The sequence below is a fragment of the Microtus ochrogaster genome, linkage group LG4, assembly GCF_000317375.1.
Source record: "Microtus ochrogaster isolate Prairie Vole_2 linkage group LG4, MicOch1.0, whole genome shotgun sequence".
NCBI classification, from domain to species: domain Eukaryota; kingdom Metazoa; phylum Chordata; class Mammalia; order Rodentia; family Cricetidae; genus Microtus; species Microtus ochrogaster.
Genome location: NC_022030.1, coordinates 63,994,986 through 64,017,949, shown reverse-complemented (window position 1 = coordinate 64,017,949; position 22,964 = coordinate 63,994,986). Strand labels below are relative to the sequence as shown.

The window sequence follows — 22,964 nt, the reverse complement described above, 5'->3', positions numbered from 1 at the left end:
TATGCCAGTACCAGGCTGTTTTCGGTACTGTAGCTCTGAAGAAGAGTTTGAAGTCAGGGATCATGATGCCCCTTTCTTTTTGTTCCCCTTTCTTTGATGCAGGGTTTCTCTGTAGCTTTGGGGCCTGTCTTGCAACTTGCTCTGTAGTCAAGGCTGGCCTCGGACTCAAAGGCATGTGCCACCACTGCCCGGCTCATCTTATTTTTCTTAATGGCATCTTTAGAATAAGTCTTTTGTGGAATTGGATTTGTCAACTTTTTAAGTTCTGCCCAAAAGATCCCTTTTGTTTCCACTAGAAGTTTTGTAGCCTCGATCTGTACACAGTTTATTTTATATTTGTTGTGAGGTACAGAGTTGCTGTTTTCTACATGGATGTCAGCTTTTCCCCTGAAGCATTTATTGGAGAAACATTCCATTCCATAGTTACCTATGACTGACTCCTTGATCAAAAGTCCAGTGACTGTGTATTTATGAGTCTATTTCCAGTTCGTACATGCACGCTTGTACTTTGAGACAGGATCTCACTAAGTAGCACAGGCTTGCCTCAAACTGTGTAGCTCAGACTAGCCTTGATCCCATATAATCTTCCTATTTAAAGTTAGGATCAGAGGCATGAACAACCACACCTAGCTCTTTAGATTCTTACTCGGCTTCTCTGAACTGTATATCTGCCTATATCCCAGTCTCCTGCTTTATTTATTTAATATATGTTTCTGTGAATATATATCATTGTACCACATGGTATCTGTGGAGGCTAGAAGAGGCCTTTGGATCCCCTAGAGCTGGAGTTGTAAGTGGTTATAAGCCACCATGTCTGTGCTGAGAATTGAACATGGGTCCTCTGGAAGAGCAGCAAATGCTCTAAACCAGCTCCAGAAGATTGATTTTATTTTATTTTTTAAAGACAGGGTGTCACTATATAGTCTTGCCTTGCCTGAAGCTTGCTGTGTAGATCAAATTGGCCTTGAACAAACAGAGATCTGCCTGTCTCTTCCTCCTGAGGGCTAGGATTAATAGCCTGCAGGAACCTTGATGTTTTAATAGTGTTCTAGTCTTTGGATATGGCATTCCTATTTTGTTAAGAGTTTGCCTCTATACATGAAGTACATTGACTTGTATCCCCTCCCCCACTTACTTTCTTCCATTGTCTTTCTCTCTTTAATTGTCCTTTTTATTTCTGTCAAGTGTTGGTGCTGATTTAGTTGGCTTCATAACATCTTTAAAAATGTAGATTCAGTGGTTATCTGTTGTTTTCTGATAAACTTTATGTAAGTTTATGTCATTTCCTTCTTACATATTTACTGGAATTTACTAGTGAAACTTTAACTTTGGGCAAAGTTTTTGATAATACATCTTAATATTCTCCTTTTTCTTTTCTTACCATATTGATTGAACCCAGGATCTTGTCTGTGTTAGGGTAGTGTTTTTTTGTTTTTTTTGTTTTTTTTTTTTAATTTTCGAGACAGGGTTTCTCCGTAGCTTTTTGGTTCCAGTCCTGGAACTAGCTCTTGTAGACCAGGCTGGCCTCGAACTCACAGAGATCCGCCTGCCTCTGCCTCCTGAGTGCTGGGATTAAAGGTGTGCATTACCACCGCCCGGCTAGGGTAGTGTTCTGCCACTCAGATATTTCTCTCTCTCTCTCTCTCTCCTCTCTCTCTCTCTCTCTCTTTTCCTTTTTTGGTTTTTCAAGACAGGGTTTCTTTGTAGCTTTGGAGCCTGTTCTGGAACCAGCTCTTTTAGACCAGGATGACATTGAACTCACAGAGATCTGCCTGCTTCTGCCTCCCGAGTACTGGGGGTTAAAGGCGTGCGCCACCACTGCCCAGCATCACTCAGATTTCTAACCTTACCTTTTGATATTTCTGACAACGAATTCAAGTTTTAGAAATGAGCATCATTTATTCAGACTTAACTTTATTGCAGCTGTATCCTCTTCCTCTTCCTCCAGCTGTATCTGTTGGAGGGAGAAGTGTGAGCTTTCCCTTTCTAGATCATGCCTGAACAAAGTTGGGTTAACTGCTTTATTGTTTTTTAGTTCTATCCCTTGGGACTTCTGGGAACATGTGGTGTTTTCCCTTATGTGGGATAGTGTTGTAGCTGTGCATGACCAGGGGAAATCGCTCCTCAATCACTATGCCTGCTTCGACCACCTGCAATCCAGTCCCTCTTATTGTGGCCGCTCACATCCTGGTACATAAGGCCTCCGAGTCAGGGTTTGTCCATGGGAAAAGAGGTTTTGAACTGTTTTCATGTCTTTTAAAAAATCTTAAATCCTGTAGTTAGAATGCCTTCATCTTTTCTTTTTAAGCAATCTTTTTGACACACCAAGAGGAATAAGGAAGCAATTGTAAGTTTGGTTAGAAGAAAAAGATGAACTGACTCTGTGATATCTGAGTGACATGAGGAAGAGGTGGCTGTAGAAGAGGAAGAGTCATCCCTTGGTACTTGTTCTTGTCTGTGTTGACTTCCCTGCCTTGGGATGTGGTCTAAATGGGCCCTTTCTGGATATTTGACAAATGACAGCCTTTGGACCAAGTATGTGATTACATTAAAGACTTAGAGAGGACAGGGTAGCTCAATTGGTAGGACTTTTTTCTCTTACGATACCACACAGGAACTGTACTGCCTACTCATCTTACAGATGCAGGCTCCTGGCATCTATGAGCAGACTACTCATGTGCCTCTTTGCATCTTAAGAGGACCTGAGGTATTCATACATTTGTAGTCAAGATCTTGGGCCTAGAGTTAGGGTTTCCTTGTCAGGGCTGGCAATTTGGTAGGACAGCTGTGCTTCTCAGGGTCTGTTCCCTTTCTGATATGGATCTAAAGGATACCTGTGTTGGAGCCTCAAGTTTGTGTGCCATTACACCTATCACAGGATTTATTGGCAGGCACTCAGTGCCTCTAGGAGAAATCCACAAAGCAGTGTGACTTGGACAAGGGCCAACTGTTGTTTGGTCCTCGCTCTATCCTAAGTATCCATTTTCTTTGTATGAAAGGAGTTAAGCACAGATGGACTTCCAGCAACAGGCACTTGCTGTGATCCTTTGGCTCAGTTTAGACTGGTCCTGACCTGAGAGGACCTGCATGACAACTGTGAGACTGTGAAGAGGACTGTCTCAGTGTGGATGTCCGCCTTATTTCATTAGTCCTCTAGCTTGGCTTTACCTGACAGAGTTTGAGATTACCATGGTATGTGTGCTCAAAGGTGTGCCATCATGCCGTTCCTTAGGAGCATTTTTGGGGAGAGACAGTGACTACTTTTTGCTCTGAGCGTATTGATTGGCTGGGAGGGATGGGACTTTTTTATTACTCAGTGAGTGACTGACCATGTGTTTTTCTAGGCTGTCCTGGGGTTGATTGTCACTTTGGCCTCCCTACCTGAGGGAGATACTAGGCCAGAAAGAGCCTTTTTTTGAATTCTGCCCTGTTCTAGCTATTTCCCAGCAGCAGAATCGGGAGCATCTCACACAAGTAGTTGGATGGACCTGGATGGGAGAACGTGGTCACTTTCTCAGACAAATACAAGAAAGTAGGAGCCTCAGCTCCAAGAATGTTTTAAGTTTACATTTGAAATAGGGTGAGATATGTTGTGGAAGTTATGCTGAAGTATAGGTGGCATTTCTAAATGTCTGTAGGGGTTTTCATTCCAAATTATTTAGTAAGTGTGCACACATGCACAGTTAGATATGATCTTCCTGATAGCAGTAATGGCTTAGTTCTGAGTTTACTTTGTATGTACTCCACGAGGAGCACTCAGGGACCCATCTCATAGCAGAATGGAGACCTCTTCTTTGTGGAAACAGAGAGAGTCAGAAGGTGCAGATGCCTTATTTACGCCTGCCAATTTTTTTTTAAAGATTTTATTTATTTATTATGTATACAACATTCTGCCTCCATGTATGCCTGCAGGCCGGAGGGCGCCAGATCTCATTACAGATGGTTGTGAGCCACCATGTGGTTGCTGGGAATTGAACTCAGGTCCTCTGGAAGGATAATCAGTGCTCTTAACTGCTGAGCCATCTCTCCAGCCCCCATGCCTGCCAATTTTTAATTCACCTTTATATTCCCAAGTTGTTTACTGCCAGGAAATTATAGAAGGGGTTAGCAGCCAGGTTTTTCTAGAAAGAGCCAGATATTTTAATCTTTGGACTATGGAGGCTCTGTGACAACCCCTTAACTCTGCTGTGTGGTCATGGACAGTATGTAAATGAGGAGACTGTGTTCCAATGAACTTAACAAGCAGTTATCAGGTTATAGTGTACCCATCCCCAATTGACACTCTCAGACTGCACTTTCAGTTTTGTTGTTATCATTACTGTTGGTTCTGAGCCTTAGCCTTTAAAGGCTGAGCCATCTTTCTAACCCATTTTAAAAAATATTTTAAATTTTTTTGAGAATTTTATACAATGTATTTATATCATATTCACTCCTCCTTCAGTTCCTCCCTGTTCCACCTCCACATCCCTAACCCACCCAACTTTTATCTTCTTTTTTTATTTAAACCCAAGAAATCCAATTCGGTGTCCAAATACTCTTGGAGTGTAACTGTTTTGCCAGGAGTCACACTGACTTTTTTTTTTTTTTTTCAAGACAAGGTTTCTCTGTAGCTTTGGAACCTGTCCTGGAACTAGCTTTTGTAGACCAGCCTGGCCTCAGACTCACAGAGATCTGCCTGCCTCTGCCTCCTAGTGCTGGGATTAAAGGCGTGTGCCACCACTGCCCAGCTTAGGTTTTTATTGATGTGAAGAGATGCCATGACCATGGCAACTCTTATAAATGAGAACATTTAATTGGGATGGCTCACTTACAGTTTCAGAGGTTCAGTCCATTATCATCATGGTGGGGAACATGGTGGCATGTAGGCAGATGTGGTGCTGGAGTAGTAGCTGAGAGTCTTTTTCAGGCAACAGGAAGTTGATAGAAACATTGGGCAAGTATCCTGCGCACAGGAAACATCAGAGCCTGCCTCCACAGTGACACACTTCCTTAAACAAGGCTCTGCCCATTTCAACAGAGCCACACCTCCCAATAGTGCCACTCCCTGTGAGATTATGGGGGCCAATTACATACAAACTACCTCACATGCCCTTAAAAAAGACTGACTCTTCCTTCCTCCCTCAGCAGCTATTAAATGCTAACTAACAGCTCTTCCTCTGGGAGTGGTATTATAAAACAGCACAAATGAGACCTTGGTGGTTCCCAAGGTGAGTTACAGAATAAGCCATGCTGGTAGAGCTCAAGTGAGGAGTTTTATTGAGGGAAGGGAAGGGTGTGAGGAAAAGGAAGGGAGAGAAGGGAAGAGAGAGAGAGAGAGAAGAGAGAAGAAACGAGAAGAAGCAGGAAAAGTCCTGCCTGCCCCTTCATAAGAGCAGTGGGAAGGGGAGAGCAGGAGTGGGCAGAGCTTGTCTCTTAAAGGGACCTCTGCCCCTATGTACAGACTAGGCCAGGGTACTGCTTGGGTACATCCTGTCAGATGATAGGGCAGGCCAACATAACACCTGAATCCTAACAAGTGGAACTTCACGACTATTTCCCCCACTCCCCAGTGCTGGGATTTTTGTCTGGTTTGAGGCTGTCCAGGTTTTGTATATATTGTCACAACCACTATGAGTTCATATGTGCAGCTGCTCTTTTGTGTTTGGAAAGCTCTGTTTATTTGTCATGTGCTACTTTCTCTGTAGCTTTGGTTGTCTTGGAACTTGCTCTGTAGACCAGCTTGGCCTAGAACTCACAGAGATCTGCCTGTTTCTGCCTCCGTCTCCAGAATGCTGGGATAAAGACATGTCTTACCACTACCTGACCCTGACCCATTTTCTAAGAAGGTCTCTAAGCCTTGGTGGTAGGGGCATACTGTCCCATTTAGGGCTGATCCCTTTTATATTCTTAATTCTCTGCATGTTGGCCACTTGTGTGTCTCTGTGTTAATCCACAGCTATTACAAGAAGCTTTTCTGATGAGGAGTTTGAGATGCACTAATCTATGGGTAGAACAATTATTCATTAGGAGTTGTTATAACACCATGTCCATTTAGTAGAATGATAGTAGTAGGTTCTCTCCAAGTCCTGTGACCTGACTAGTCACAGGGTTTTGGTCCTGTTAACTGTGCCAGAATGAATTCTATCTGATGAAGTGGGTCTTAAATCCAATGAGAAAGTGTGTGGTTATTTCTATAACATTCATGCCACTATTGTATTAGTGAGCATATCTTGCTAAGACTATTGTTGTAGACTACAGGGTTCATTTTAGGTGAGATTGATGATTACTGGTTTTGCTTGGTAGTGTGCATAGCACCTTGCAGCACTATGAAGTTTAGCCAGTAGGGGTGAAGCTTCCAGGTTAGCACCCACTTGATTTTCTCCATGTTTTATAACTCAAGTCAGTAATAGGGTCTTACTGGCAAGTTCTGGACGGTAACCAAGAGCAATGGTAATGCAATATTCGGGTATCTGAGGGGACCCAACAACTCAAAAAGAGATTTTTTCCCCAGCTTTTCTGTATTGTTGTGTCATGTTCCCTGATATTGCTGTCTGTTTGAAGTTAGAGTATCACTACTGACGCACTGAGTTAATTATTCTTGACAACTGGAATATAAAGACAGTCCATTTTTTTTTTTGCTTTCTGTGATTATGAAGATGGAATTTCAATTAAGATTATATTTGGATATTTAGCTGAAAACCCAAGAATTTGTGACTTAAGGAGAGGGTTTTTTTTTTTTTTTTTTTTTTCTCCCATAGGAAGGATTTATTCAGCAGTCCAGTGGAGGGCAGAAACTTAGCTCCCTGCTGTTTTTTTTTTTTTTTTTTTTTTTTTTCTGTCCCCACTGTTCTTAGAATGAGGATTCCCTTCTCAAGGTCTCTTTTGGAAGCAAGATGCCTGCTGCAGTGGTAAAGCAAGGGCCAGTGGGTGACTGCCTCTGAGTCCCCTGTAAGAATGGTGCTGGAGGCCCTTGTATCACGAGTTCAAATTGTTGTCTTTATGTTGAGGTCTTTAATCCATTTGGACTTGAGTTTTGCATGGTGATAGATATGGGTCTATTTTCATTCTTCTACATGTTGATATCCAGTTATGCCAGCACCACTTGTTAAATATGCTTTTTTCCCCATTTGATATTTTTTGCTTCTTTATCAAAGATCAGGTGTTTGAAGATGTGTGAATTGATATCCGGATGTTCTGTTTGGTTCCATTGGTCCTCCTGTCTGTTCTTATGCCAGTACCAGGCTGTTTTCAGTACTGTAGCTCTGTAGTAGTTTGAAGTCAGGGATTGTGATGCCTCCAGAAGTTCTTTTATTGTACAGGATTGTTTTTGCTATCCTGGGTTTTTTGCTTTTTCATATGAAGTTGGGTACCGTTCTTTTGAGGTCTTTGAAGAATTTTGCTGGGATTTTGCTGGGCATTGCGTTGAATCTGTCATCCAAGCCTTTTCATTGTGATAAAGTAAACATAACATAAAGATTGCTGTCTTAGTTGTTAGATGTGTATGCAATAAATATGCCCCTTCATAAATTTCCTGTGGATCCTGTACAGCCTTTTGCTTTCTGTTTGCATCTCATGCTGCTGGGGTGGTTTACTTAACCCTTGCAAGTGTTAAACTTATAAATAGCTCAAACACTGACTTATAAGTAAAGGTCGGCTACTGCTCTTACTTCTCTGCTCTGGGCAGTGTCCCTGCTCAGTTAGGTCTACTTCCAGTGGTCAGAGGACTGCACACAGACTTTGGGCTATGGTGGTTGCCTAAGGGCTCCCCATTTAATTGTACTGTTTTTGGTGGTTTCCTTGAGCATATACAGAGTTTAATAAATATTGGCAGAGAAAAGTGGATAAATTTGGGTTGGTTGCTGTCAGAACTAAGGCCAAAGCCTTTTCATTCTCCCTCCCCCACCATTGTTTATAGCCCACAGCAAGAGTACTGGCTTTTCTAATGTCCCAGCATTCTCTAGCAAGGTTTCCAATATTGATAACGCCCTCCCCACAGCATAGCTGCAAGCTCTGCTTGGAACTGCTTCTTTTGTCTTTACCCTTGTTTCTAGAACTTGCCCATAGTAACGTCTATCTATTAAGCTTTTATAAGAAGTAAAGACCTAGCCAGACAGTGGTGATGCACGACTTTAATCCCAGCCCTAGGGAGACAGAGACAGGCAGCCTGGTCTACAGAGTGAGTTCCAGCACAGCCAGGGCAACATACAGAAGAAACCCTGTCTCAAAAAACAAAAACAAACAAACAAACAAACAAAGAGGTAAAGACCTAAACGTACTGAGATATGTTTTTCTTATAGGTTTAAAATATATAAACAAAGGATTGTTGTCATTTCCTTGATTACAGTTGTGTAGGGTCTGAGTGGCTGCTCCAGACTTCTGATGATATGCACTGTATATTTATGTACAATGAGAGAGGTTTTAAGAACACACTGTGTCCTAACAAAAGACCATGGAGTGTTTCCATTTTGTCCTCTTTAATGTACGTATTATAACTGAGAATCTAGAAATGAGCAGTATTATGTGGACTTCAAACATGGGTTCTGAAGCATCTTTGGGGAGGGTGGAGTACAGGATGCTTGTTACACAGCCCCTTGACTCCTACAGATTTTTGTTTTTGTTATTGCTGTTGTTTTTGTTTCATTTTGTTTTGGATACACAGTCTCACTATATAGCATTGGCTGGCCTGGAGGTCAGTATATATAGACCAAGCTGGCCTTGAATCAGATCTGATTTCTGCCTTTGGAGTGCTGGGTTTACAGGTATGCACGCACCACTACACCCAACTATTACAGCTTTGTGGGAACAGACCTGTTACAAAGAATTATTTGGCTCAAGCTATAGTAATGTCAAGATTGAGAAGTCCTGATACAAATCAATAATTTTCATGTCATGCCCTGTAAGAAAAGATACATGAGAATTTAGGTTTATGAAGACTATCAGTAATATACTTGTAGTTTTGTTTTTGATTCTGTTGCACCAGGAGGGTCTTTCTGTGCTGCCAATGTGCTTGTCATCACCTCTTACAGTCAGCTGTGTACACCCATCAAGGAATGCTTTATAACCTCTCTTGTTTAGACATATAGATTAGTTTTTATGCCTCCTGGATAGAACTTGTTTGTGTTTTGACTTCTGCATGCTGGTTAGCTGTCACAAGATTGCTGCAGGAGATGTTCCACTGGGCTTCATCTCCCAAACCAGAGGTACCTTTTGTAGGAGCTTCCCTTCCTCCTGGAGGCACATCCTACTCACTCACCGAAGGTCAGCTAAAGTTTCCCACAGCTGAACGCAATTGAACTTAATGAAGCAGCAGCAGATATGAAAAAGATAACCGAATGTTTGTCATTTTTGGTTTTTAGGTAGAACTTTCTATATTTGATTTACTTTTTGTTTAACAAAAGACTTTTTGACAGTTCTTATGCTATTTGCTCCATGCTTGAGCTTCCTGTACTGGAAGGGTAGAATGAGCAAATGGCTTTTCTTTGGTGACACCTGCCAGTTGTGATGCAGCCCTTCCATGCACCCAGCTCTTCCTTCTTTCTTTACTTCCTTCCTATCTTCCTTCCTTTCTTTCATTTTTTTCTTTTTAATTGAAATTTTTTTCATACAATATATTCTGATCATGGTTTCTTCTTCCCTGGTTCTTCCAGTGTGTCCTTTCTTTCCTTCTCTTTAGAAAGCAAACAGGCAAACAACAACAACAACAAAACAAAAAAAAATCAGAATAAAAAAAGAAAAGACAAAAGAAACACCTACACTCACAACCCATAAAAACACAAAAGCAGAAACCCATATTATACAAGTAAGACAAAAAAAAAAAAACCAAACAAAGTAATATGAGACAGAAAGTTCATAAAATACCATTGGGTTCATTATGTGTTGGCCAGCTACTTCTGCGCATGTGACCTGCCCGTAAGTGTGGTTAATATACCCAGTGAGACTCTATTGGAGAAAATTGATTTTTCCTTTGTTAAGTGGGTGTCAACTGCAGAGAGTTTCTTGATTAGGATTGGGAACCATGTCCATCTCCCCCTTTCAGTGTTTCTTGCTCCCAGTTCTATTGGGGAACTGGAGGAAGCATGTAACAGCCATCCTGCCAAGGTTCCCTGTCATGGCCATGGACTGGATGGTGGTAACCCATGGGACTCTGTGGAGGCCTGAACCTGTCCTGAGCTCTGTCTATCCAGTTAGGGGGGGGTGGTGGTGGTGTCTGTTTCTGTGTTCCAAGGTCTGCACACATCCCAGCTGCTGTGAATTGTCTGTCTGGGGTGCTTCCAGTTAGGGAACAAGCATGGGTACCCAGGGGCCAGAGCTGCAGCAGAACAGCAGGATGTGAGTAACAGGAAGTGACAGGAATTGCCCTGGGCGCCATCCCTTTTCTGGGCCACCTTCCTGAGCCAGGAGCTATATTTAGCAGAGCATTTCCCAATCCTGTCCTGTGCAGACACTGCCTATCGCCTCCCCAGTCAGTAACTGCATGGTACAGTTCTAATGTGTTACTCTGTGTCCCTGGTCTACCTGTGTGACCCACAGGTTGCTGTTTTCCACTGTAAAACTTCTTTCCACTTGTGCTGGTTCTCTTGGATGCAGAAACATGTGAAGCAGCTGGAAAGTCGAGAGCTCAGGTCAGACACAGAGCCCACGGGAGACTGTTAGGTTCTCGGGGTAAGAGGTAAGGCTCTCATGGAGAAGGACTGTTTCTGAAAAGAGGAAGGCTGGCATCTTTTAAGCTTCTGACTTCACCTACATGATAGAAACAGCCTTCTGTTCTTACCTGTCCAGAAGACATGCTGTAGATTTCTCTGATTCATCCCAGATGTCCAAGCTGTGACAAAAGGGATGATTTTTCTCTGGTCCTGGAGTAGACACTGCAGAGTATGGACAACACGTGCCCTGCCTTGTTTTGATCTACTTAGAGCTAGGTGTTCACCCTAAGGCATCTGTTTTCACCCTCAGCCACATGGGACATGTGTCCACAGTTAGGGAAGAGTCTCAAATTTGTGGTGGTGGCCACCCTTCGAATTCACTGATTGTGTGGTTGGGGTAAGGTGTTTTGTTGCCCCCTTTGTGGTCTAAAGCGTTAGCTGTGCTTCTGAGACCTTAGCCACTCCGAGGATTCAGGCAGGTACATAGTAGGATGGCATCTGAAAATAGTTGTCTACTGTGGCCTCAGGAGACCCCTAAATAGAGCTCCTGGTCCAGGAAAGAGGTTCAAGAGAGGTCTGCTGTGCCCTCAGGAGACCCTCCCTTTTCATTTTTTGTGGTACTTTTCTTTTCTCTCCCTCCCTCCCTCCCTCCCTTCCTTCTTTTTTTCTTTTCTTTTTTTTTTTTTTTTTTGAGACAGGGTTTCTCTGTGGCTTTGGAGCCTGACCTGGAACAAGCTGTTTAGACCAGGCTGGCCTTGAACTCACAGAGTGCTGGGATTAAAGGCGTGTGCTACCACTGCCTAGCCTGAGACCCTCCCTTTTCAGCCAAAGCAGTCCACTGGTGTGATTGCTAACTAGCCTCTGTTTTGAAAATTTTTACTTAATTTATTTTTTATCTTATGTGCACATTTGTCTTTGTGACTATGTCAGATTCCCTGGAACTTAGAGTTGCAGAGAGTTGTGAGCTGCCATGTGGGTGCTGGAAATTGAACCTGGGTCCTCTGGAAGAGCAGCCAATGCTCATAACTGCTGAGTCTCGAACCTACGAACTAGCCTCTTGTATTTCTGAGCCTTGACTATAAATCATGACTGTATTGTTATCTCTGTTCTGCCTCTCTAGTTTTATGCTGAAACATTCAGGGCCTTCAAAAAGTCACTATGCTTCCCAGTCAAAGACACATGGTTATTTGCTGAAGAAAGCTCTTAGATGCATAGTTTTCCCCTTCCCATTCTCACTTCTATTCTGCCACTGGTCTGAGTTTGGTGTTTATCATGCTTTGTTTGCTGCTCTGTTGTCTGTATATGCATATGTAGATGGAGCACTAGGTAGTGCTGCCTAGGTGCTTTAAAAATTGAATTAGTGATATCATATTTGTGTAACCCTGTGTTTCTTAGATTTATTAATGTGGACTTTTCATTAAGTAGTTCAGGTACAGCCTCTTCCTAATTCCTGTAGTTAAATGCTAATTCTTATAGAGTGTTCTGTTTACAACTGCAGCCCAAGGTAAAGACCACATAGGTGGTTTTCATAGCTTCCACAATGCTCCAGGACATATAGAATGCTCCAATCCACTGACAGTAGGTTTCTCTAGATTTTTACTATGAGTTATGGTGCCAAGGACATTGTTATCTTTGTATTCCTGGCATATAGGCAGAAGTCTCTGGTATGTGTTTTTAGGGATAGAATTCCCAGGTCTGCACATCCTCAGCTAGACCAAACACTGTCAAATTGCTCTCCCAAACTGTGATGAATTTGCTACCTAATAATAGGATCTGCTTCAAACATGCACAGATTCCATGGTGTGTACTTACACAGGTGTAGATGGCATGGCCTGTTGTTCCTGGGCTACCAACCTGTAGAACATGTTGCTATAGTGAATACTGGAGGAACTTGTCACATGGTGGTAATTATTTGTTTATCTAGCCAGGAAAGGAACAGTAAATGATGTGTTTATTTAATTATTCTTTATTAATAACAATTTGGGAGTCAGATGTTGGGATAAGAACTCGAATGATCAAAGCAGCTGTGGGGAAGAGACCAGGGACCTCCTATTTCTTCCCTTCCTCCATCCATAAAAAAGACTGAGATACACTCTAAGCCCTACCTTACTAATTCCTGTCTATCTGTCCTCAGTCCTCCAAGCCCTCTATGGTTAATTTTGGTCAGCTAGTGGCTAGCTCCACTCTCTGATTCAAAGCAAACTTTATTGTTAGAATGCAATCAAAATATCACAGAACAAGTAAAAACAACAGGTAGCAAGAGCTCTTCAACAGCTCAACTTATACCCAGTCTCTGCCATTGATGGAAATGGCATGTACATGACTGTACTTCAGCACCATCAGAGGAGAGTAGTTACATACATACATACATTTATTTATTTATTTATTTATTTATTTATTTTGGTTTTTCGAGACAGGGTTTCTCTGTGGTTTTGGAGCCTGTCCTGGAACTAGTTCTTTTAGACCAGGCTGGTCTCGAACTCACAGAGATCCGCCTACCTCTGCCTCCCGAGTGCTGGGATTAAAGGCGTGCGCCACCACCACCCGGCGAGTAGTTACATTTATAATATACCACAATGATGGCAAGATGGCAAGATGACAACTTTATGGATGTGACAGGACATTGACCACAACTTTAATATAGACACTTTGAATCTGAAGCAGATCATCCCTACCTCTCAACTCAGCCTCCTTCCCACTTGGTGCCCTGGTCTCAGCATGGCACCTGGCCTTACCCATTGCCAAGGGGGCCTGTTGACTTGTCAGCAACTCCTGTGGCCTTTAGAGCACATTAGGGTTCAATTCTCTTCTCTCTGCCCTGGTGCAGGATTGCTAAGCTGCCTCCCAAAAGTCTATCATAACCAGAGTAAGGCTGGAGACATGAGTTAAATGCCAGCTTCTGTGAAAGAGCTGTTGTACTTTCCATTTAGCCTGAAGTAGAATTTCTTATTCTTTGGGGCCTGCATGGCCCACCCTCTCTGTCTTGCCTTGTTTAGTTCTCCTGATTGATCTCATCACCCATTTTGTCTTTGCTCTTGAGTGCCTGGGTACCTCTCCCTGTGATTCTCTACCACCCCCACCCCGTCTCCTTTTCTTATCACATCATTACCAGCTACATTTTGGTCTGTGAAATTTGCTTTTGTATTCTAGTGTTTGTCTACAAACAGAAGTTTTACCTGTTTGTTTAAATAAAAAATACTGTCTAGATTTATTTCTGAGGAGGAAAGGAGTTAGAATCCCAAATGAGGGATTAATGTGAGAGAGGAGGTGGGATCTAGAGGTGATTTCTGACTTGGATTGCTGGGTGGCTGGAGGCAGTCACTGGCCTCTGAGGGCAGTTGGCAAGAAGACCTCAAAGCTCCTTTGGTCTTATACATGGAACTTCTGAGACACCTGGCCATTGGTCTGCAGTTTCATGTTGCTCCCAGCATTCCCATTCAAGTGGGTGCTGGACAGAATACTCTCTAGGGAGGACTCTGCTAACTGCCTTCATTCATGGATTCCTCAGCTCCACTTATTCCCAGACCTTTCTTGGTAATACTCTAGGCTGGTACAGGCCAAATGCTTGACCATTTGCTACAACCCACAGTAGGGTGAGCATCTGAGCCAGAGGACATGGTTCATGGTACTACTATGCTCAGAGGCTTACTGAGTGATCACCTTGGTGCCTAGCCCTGGTGCAGAGAATACTGGGGCCACCTTTCCTTGAGGATATGTGCTGAAGGTGTGTCTGGGATTGTTTCCTTGGCAAGCTGGGAGTCTTAACAAGATAAGGGTGCACTTTTAACTTACACTGAGTCAGACCTCTCTAGAAGTGTGGCTTATTGTAAGGTCACTTCTCAGTGTTCTCGTGTCATACTTAATTGCTGTTGATCATGGCTTCTTATAAATAACATTTTCATATGAGTGCCTTTGTACCCTTTACTAGCTTGCCTCAGAGCTCTTGTAAAGCTGTAGAATGTGTCCTGCAGGTATGCCAGCGTTGAAATAATCTAAATCCAAAGAATTGCCTTTTCTCTCAGCTTCTTCCCTGCTTCCGTTGTTTCTGCTCAAGACTTCCTTCTACAACCCCTGTAGCTACTAATCTGTTAGTCATTCTTATACCTTAATTATTTGAGGAATGTTGTACAAATAGATAATACAGCACATAACCCTTGGGATTGGCTTTTTCTACCCAGCATAGATTCTTGGAGCTCGACTTAAGTTGTGTGTATCAGTCACTGTTCCTTTTTATTGCTGGGTATATTACATGGTATAGGTGTGCCACAGTGCTTATAGTTTATGGAAGGAGAGCTTTGGAGTTGTGCTTGGTGATTATGAGCAAAATTGCTATGATCCTCATGGATATAGAATGGGTTGTCTGTTCTTCCATAATGAATGCTGAAGTGCTAGGTCTTATGGATATTGCATGTTTAGTTTTTTAAAAAACGATTTTGTTACACTTATTTATTTTTTTGGGGGGGAGTGCTGGCATGTGTCACAATGTAGTTATGGAGGTTAGAAGAAAACTTGGAGGACTCAGTTATCTCCACCATGTAGGTCCCTAGATTGAACTTGGGGTTGTCAGGATTGGTGTAAGAGCCTTTACCTATTGAGCCATATCACCAGCCTGCAAGTTTAATTTTTAAAGATTCCACTATTTTCAGAGTGGTCATGCTATGTTATATTCTAACTGACATTGTGTTCTAGTTTCTCCACCTCATGTACAACTTTTGGAGGTATTGCTCTTATTCCTTGTTTTTTTTTTTTTTTTTTTTTTTGAGCGAGATAGGGTCTGTAGCTTGGTGACGAGACTGCACACGAACTAGCTCTTGCCTCCCAAGTGCTAGATTTAAAGGTGTATGCCACCACCACTGCCAAGGTTTTTTTTTTTGTTTTTTTTTTTTTTTTTTTTTTGAGACAGGGTGGTCTCTCACTTGGCCTGAAGTTAAGACTTTCTGTCTTCCCAGCTGCTCTGGGATTCAAGTGTTCCACTATGCCCAGATTTTTATGAAGATTCTGGCTAGGACTCAGATCCTAAATGCTTAAGCAGTTTTACTGACTAAGCCATCTACGATCCCCCCCCCCCCCCCGGTAGGTTTTTCTTTTAGCTTTCTTCATGGTGTACAATGCTCTTTCATCTTACCTCTGTATATACCTTCCTTGATTGATGGGTTGAATGGCTGTCTGTACTAATATGCTACTGGCACTTCCTTTGCCATAGAGTGGTTATTATTTCTGGGTGCAAGGAAGGTAGCTTTACATCCTCCTTGTCCTTCTCTGGATACAGTCTGGTAGCTGGAGAGCTGGCCTGCACTGGAGTGCCCTGGGTATGGCAGGAGTAGGGAGCCTGTTGGCCACTCCGCTGCAGTGGGTTTGTTTTATCAGGCTACCTCTTCTCTTGGCCTTGGCTGGAGAAAGACTTTGGAGGTGGTAGGGCTTGTTCCTCCACGAGTGATGATGTTAGGTCCTGTTTTCAGCTCTCATTCCAGGACATCCAGATGTTGGGATCCAGTGAAAACCCACTGTGTTCATTCTGTATTCCCAAGGTCCACCAGTCTTTGCTGTCAGTCGCTGATGTTTTCATTGCCCAGGGTTTTCGGGTTTTTTTGTTTTTTTTTTTTTGTTTGTTTGTTTGTTTTTTTGCTAGGGGAGTAAGGAAAACTGTATCAGAGCTAGCCAAATTTGCCTTCATGAAATCTGAAGAGCAAGTGGCTCAGCATCCAGGCTGCATACTTGCCTGGCATGCTCAGTGCTTTGCCCTGTTTCACGTGTCTTGACCTTTGGTCAAGAGCTGGGTGCAGGGCCTCACCTTAATGGTGGGAAGGCTGTTTCCTGCAATGGTTTTGATGGGTGGTTCAGCCTTATGGTGCATTACCCTCCAGGTCTTACTTCTCTACCTTCTGTTTTGAACTCTTGAAAAATGTCATAGTGGGAGGGGCAACCAGTTGATGACTTAATGAGGTGTGTATTGATCCTTAGGCCATTCACCCTGCAAGAAGGGAATGAGATGAGCTATCCCACTGTTCTGTGTGAATCCAAAAGAGCTTGAGATTCATTCTTCTTCTCACTGCCTTCTGCTTTGGAACTTGGCCCTTTACGGTCTTCCCTTCTGCTAAACAAGAAGCAGCTGTGGGTAGAGGACCACCTTGAATCTGGCCTGCATGGTGCTTGCCCCTCAGCTTCCTCATTTGCTGTAGGACTTGGAGCAGCCCCATCTGGCTGCATTGGTTCTCCTCTCGTGAGAGTGAGTATCTATCTATCTATCTTTCTTTCTTTCTTTCTTTCTTTCTTTCTTTCTTTCTTTCTTTCTTTCTTTCTTTCTTTCTTTCTTTTTTGCATTTTCGAGACAGGATTTCTCTGTGGCTTTTGGAGCCTGTCCTGGAACTACCTCTTGTAGACCAGGCTGGCCTCAAATTCACAGATATCTGCCTGCCTCTGCCTCTAAAGTGCTGGGATTAAAGGTGTGCACCCGGCCAAGAGTGAGTATTTCTTAAGGGTGTGAAGAAGGCTCATTGGGTAGATACTGTAAGTAAAACACCTTGTGAGTTACCTGAGGTTGCAAGTGTCCATCTCTGTTAGCCAGTGTTGTCATCTGACACCTCCACTGCCTGTCAACCACAGTGGGTGTGAACCAGAGCCTACTGTTAGTTTATCTTTAGAAACTTCATCTATGTCTCTAGTGTATTTCCTTTGTTTTGCCCACCGGGCCTTGTGCCTGCTTGACAAGCATCTACCTCTGAGCCACTTCCTCGGTCTTTGTAGCTCATACCTTCTCACCACGCTTTCCCAGAGATCACTGCCTGTGGTTCAGTCAAATCTTTTGCCAATTCTTCCCAGCACCATGGCAGGTCTTCTGACTACCTTGAATGTCTTGAGTCCATGTGGAGCAGTGCCTGGGTGGGACCTGTTGAGAGGAGTGCTACCAGATTGCCCCTTTGTGTCCTAGGAGGAAGATTCTGCTTGTGTTCCTGTTGGCACGGCTGCAGCTGCTAGAAGTTATTCTCGTGGGAAATCATGCACTTGTCTGAAGAGATAGAAACAAAGTTCTTTTAGTCAAACAGCTTTCTTTCTCCTTCCTTCCTTCCTTCCTTCCTTCCTTCCTTCCTTCCTTCCTTCCTTCTTTCTTTTCTTTTCTTTTTTTGAGACAGCTTTCATTATTTAGTTGAGGCCGACCTAGAACTCCTTGCCTTTGCAGGCATTTGAGAATGCTGGAACTAAAGACTTGTGCCACCATGCCTCAGTCAAATTCCCTTCCATAGTTGCTTTTTGGGAGCCATAATGTGTATTGTAAACTTCAGGACGTTTCTTAACTGGGTCCTTTGGGTTGCTAGTAAATGGTGTAGAAATGGTAAGAAATAGATACGAAGTATTCCCCAGCCTCTCAGCTTCCCTTAACTGTATCTGTATCCCATCTTTGTATCTGTCAGCATGAGTGATTTCTCATCTTCCATTTTTATGAGTGCTGCCCTGAATAACTATGCAGTGTGTGGTTTCTTTTCTTTTCTTTTCTTTTCTTTTTCTTTTTTTTTTTTGGTTTTTCGAGACAGGGTTTCTCTGTGGTTTTGGAGCCTGTCCTGGAACTAGCTCTTGTAGATCAGGCTGGTCTCGAACTCACAGAGATCCGCCTGCCTCTGCCTCCCAAGTGCTGGGATTAAAGGCGTGCGCCACCACTGCCCGGCTGTGTGTGGTTTCTTATGCAGGTGAAGGGCAGGGTAAATTTAGAGAAATGTTTCTGCTGAGTTAAAAGTCTATATTTTAAAGCTTGGTAGATTTTACCATATGCTCTCCATAAAGGTTGTGTTAACTTATACTCTGCCATTGAGAATCAGTGTAGCCTGCTATTATAGTATGAGCTCTATGAATCTGGTAGGTTAAAAAGCATCTCAGGGTTGTTGATATGGCTCAGGGTAAGGAACTGACTTCTGCAGGTTTTACTCTGACCTCTACATGTGTGTTGTGAAATGAACCCCTCCACACATAATAATAATAATAATAATATTAATAATAATAATAATAAACAAATGCAAATAAAATAAACTTTTAACTCTATAATTTCAATTTGCATTTTCCTTGGGAAGAATACCAAGCAAATATTTCTGTAAAAATATTTAGAAACAGAGTTAAGATCTATTTCTAACCCTGAATCATTAAAATCCCAACCGCCTTTTGTGCTCATCGCTGGATGTCTCTGACTCCTGTTGTCTCTTGTGCATGTGGTTTTCTTTCTTTAATAATTTATACTTATCTTGTGTTTGCCATAGCACATGTGTGGTGAGAGTCAGTTCTTTTCCCCCTAGGATGTGAGCTCCTGGGATCAAGCTCAGGTTGTCATGCTTTACCTGCTCAACTGTCTTGCCAGTCCTCAAACATGGGGATATGTAAGGGTTCCTTTTTTCTTTTTCACTCCTTCCTTCCTTCCTTCCTTCCTTCCTTCCTTCCTTCCTTCCTTCCTTCCTTCCATTTACTCTTTTTTGTTGTTGTTGTTCTTGTTGAGACAGGGTCTCACTGTATAGCTCTGGTTGGCTTGAAACTTGGTGTGTAGGCCAGGCTGTCCTCCTGCCTCTGCCTTAGGGTACTGGACTTAAAGGTGTGCCATACCATTCTTGACTACGTGGTTATTGTTATGTTTTTAAGAATTCCAACTTCTAGCTGGGTGGTGGTGGTGCATGCTCTTAATCCCTGCACTCAGGATGCAGAAGCAGATGGATCTCTGAGTTTGAGGCCAGCCTGGTCTACAAGAGCTAGTTCCAGGACAGACCCCAAAGCTACAGAGAAACCCTGTCTTGGAAAAAAAAAAAAAGAATTCCAACTTCTGTATTCTTTTTGCTGAGGCTAAAAATACACACATGGAAAAAAGGTACTTCTCTCTGTGGTACCTGTTGGCAGGTGGTATGACTGGCCTGCAAGGTTTCTCCAGGGAGATAAGGACTGTGGGATGAGCCAGGTACAACACTTGGCAGACTCAGTTGTCTGTGGGCAGTTCAGAAATATGGAAAGTGGTAAGCTCTTACTGTAGAGGAGCAGGGGCCTAATTTTATTTGGCAGGATTTTGATGTGATGCTCTCATTTCATTGACTGGGCTGTTTCAAGGAATGCGGTGTTCTCACCGACAGTCTCTTGGTCATATCACACCGGCAGTACTGAAGGTGGAGGATTGTGACTGTGGGGTGTTTCAGGTGCAGGGTGCCAGGACAGTGCTTTGCAAGGTGTTGCTGACACATATCCTTCAGGGCTAAGATGATGTGGTGCTGTCAGTACCTGTTTTCATATGGGGAAATAGGGACATGGCTTGGAAAAGCACCTGCTACAAGTTATAAAACTTTGGGCACAGGGGTCTAAATGTGGTATTGGTCCTAGGCAGATTAGGTTCCTTCACTGCCCTCTTAAGTGTCTGGCCACCCCCTTTCCAAAAGAGAAACAGGGACTTGAATGTCCCACATTCAAGTATGAAGCTAAGTGGGGTTTGCATTAGTGTCTGTTTTGGGTTTCTTTACTGTAGAACAGACATAGCTTTAAAGTAAAGTCCAGAGACCAGATGGTGGTGGCACACTCCTTTAATCCCAGAACAGGCAGAGGCAGGTGGATTTCAGTGAGTTTGAGCCCAGCCTGGTCTACAAAGCGAGTTGCAGGACAGCCAGGACTGTTAAACAGAGAAAGGTCCCCCCCCCCCCCGAGTAAATAAAGTAAAGTCCAAACTCAGGTTCCTTACTCAGGTTTCTTGACATCTGTCTGCTAGTTTTGCCTTGGCTCTGCTGTTGAGTCTATGGAAATGACATTACTGATTGATTCATTAACTTATTGGCTTCAAGCATAACATTTTTGCAGTGGGTACTATCCTCTTTCAGTATATGCAGTGCTAGAGTAGGGGAGGGAGCAAAGTTCCATTTTCTAGTGCATGCTGATTCTGGAATAATGCAGCTGTTCCTCTCACAGTTGTGGAAGTGGTAGACATTGCATTGATACAGAAGGTGACGTATACTCGTCATAGGTTCATTTCTGTGAGTGTCCTGATCCCTGTTATCGCTGAGCTATGCAGTGTCAAGTACATATTCTTTCTTTGACTGTGTTTTATTATACTGATGAAAATGTTCACCTGTGGAGGCCGTCCTAGAATGACTCATTAAGAAAGAGTTTTCAGACTTTGCAGAAGACGAAGGATAATAAGTAGGGTTTCAGTTCCTGCCATCATCTTTGACCATGTCTGAAGCACTTGCTAATCCCACTTCTGGGCCTCATACTGTGGTCCTTGTGGTCTGGTGAGCATATGAGGCAGTTATAGATCTGTTTTTCTCTAATGTGAGTTTTCTCTGGGTGGCAGTTTCATCTTCATGTCCTTGGACACTCAGCTATGGAGCAGACATCAACAAGTGAGAGGCTGTGGGTAGTGGAAGGGAAGCCCTTCAGGGTCTCTAGTCTCAGTAAAGCCATGCTCCTCCCCTGCTGTCTCTGTCTTCATTTTAGCATGCTCTTGGCTTTTCACCATGTCCCTGCCCAGTGTGCCCTCAGATTCTTCATTCTAAGAACCCCGGGAACCTGAGAGTAAACAAAGCTTTTAGTGTTCATTATCTCTGGGATGAACCTTCATTGCTGGAATCCCAGACAAAATCATAGCCACTTGAATGTCATGTTCCTGAATTGAGTCTTCTTAAAAGTTTAAATAGATAAGATGGGTAGAAACCCAAAAGTTAAAATCCTTTGATTGTAAAGATTCCCTGAAAATAGGCATTTTTCTTATTTATTTATTATTTATTTATTTATTTATTTATTTATTTATTTATTTATTTATTTATTTATTTATTTATTTAAGATTTCTGCCTCCTCCCCGCCACCGCCACCCATTTCCCTCCCCCTCCACCCATTTCCCTCCCCCTCCCCTGATCAAGTCCCCCTCCCTCGTCAGGGTTCCCTGCCCTGTGGGAAGTCCAAGGACCACCCACCTCCATAATAGGCATTTTTCTAAACCTGTTGGTGGGAATGAAAAAATGGCCCAGCACTTGCAGAAGGAAATTTGGCAACATTTAACAAAGTTACATATGCATTAGAGTAAGTGGGAAATTCCACTTCCAGGAATTTGGCCCAGAGATTCACTGTACAAATAGTAAAAGATTATTCTCTATGTCACTCCGTGAAATAGCAAAGGGTTTTAAACAGTACAGAGTTCCCAGTGGTAAACAATACTAGCTGAACAGCTGGTGAGTCTGCATTATGGACTGCTGTGCTCCTCTAAAGCTATGTGCTGTCAGGCATGGAGGCTAGGTTACACAATTATGAGAGAAAGCAAAGGTGGGAAGTGATGTCTGTAGTATGCTACTGTTTAGAGAAAGAATATAAATACTTTTTTGTTTGCATGTAGTTTATAAATGAAATGAAGCTTTTCTTCTTTCTTTTCTACTTAAGGGAATCAAAAATAGAAGGAAAAGACACAAAAACCAGACTTCTACCCAAACATTTTTGTTTTATAAATTTGATTTGGGAGTTACTTAAACATTTCCATTTTTATGTTCCATGTATTTGTTTATGTGTTATGTACACATATTGTACATGTGTGACGGTCAGAGAACAACTTGCATTAGTTGGGGCCCTCATTCTGTTGTGCAAGTCTTGAGGCTTGAACTCAGGTCATAGGCTTAATAGTGAGAGCCTGTACCTGCTGAGCTTGTTGTTCCTGTATCATTTGTTATACAAAAAATTAAGAGGTTATAGAAATTTTGATAAATGTTATCACTTTTTTTCCCTAAAATGTTTGTACCTGTTTGCCTCCCATCAGTACTTGAGACTCCTTTTTATCACACTTTGACAAGTCTAGATGTCATCTTATTGAACTTCACCAAACTGATAGGGATAAGAGGCTGCTTCTTCCTTTCTGTGGTGGTACTGATGCAGCATCCCTGCATTTTATTATTTCTGTTCTTTTCTGAAGGGAGCTTCTCACTAGTTTATAAACTCTCCCTGCCTTCCTTTCCATCTGTTGGCTACTACCAGTTGTGCATTGTTCCAGCTAACTTGTAGAAGCTGGTTGTTGGTATGTTGTCTTATGTAGGACACATGCTCATGTTAGTTTAGTGCAACTGGATCAGACTTCCTATGTCTTTTAAGTACTTCTCATTAAGTTAAAGCTCTCTGGAACAACAGCTCTGTGTTCCTGTGTTTGTTTCTCTTTTTCAGTTTTCTAGAACTTACTTCTTCTATAGTCTGAGCAGTGAGTTCTGAGTGTTCACTTAGGTTTGCAGCTGGTGAAGAGCTAATGAAATGCCATTGGCCTTTTGAGTTGGGAGTGAAATTGATTTTTTTTTTTTTTTTTTTTGAGACAGGGTTTCTCTGTAGCTTTGGAGCCTGTCCTGGAACTAGCTCTTGTAGACC

At 42.7% G+C, this 22,964-nt stretch overlaps 1 protein-coding gene across 2 annotated transcripts in view; it reads left to right on the top strand.

Moving 5' to 3' along the window:
• Nucleotides 1–22,964, top strand: part of Dgkd (diacylglycerol kinase delta) — a 100,714-nt gene that overhangs the window by 46,866 nt on the left and 30,884 nt on the right. The window lies entirely within an intron of this gene.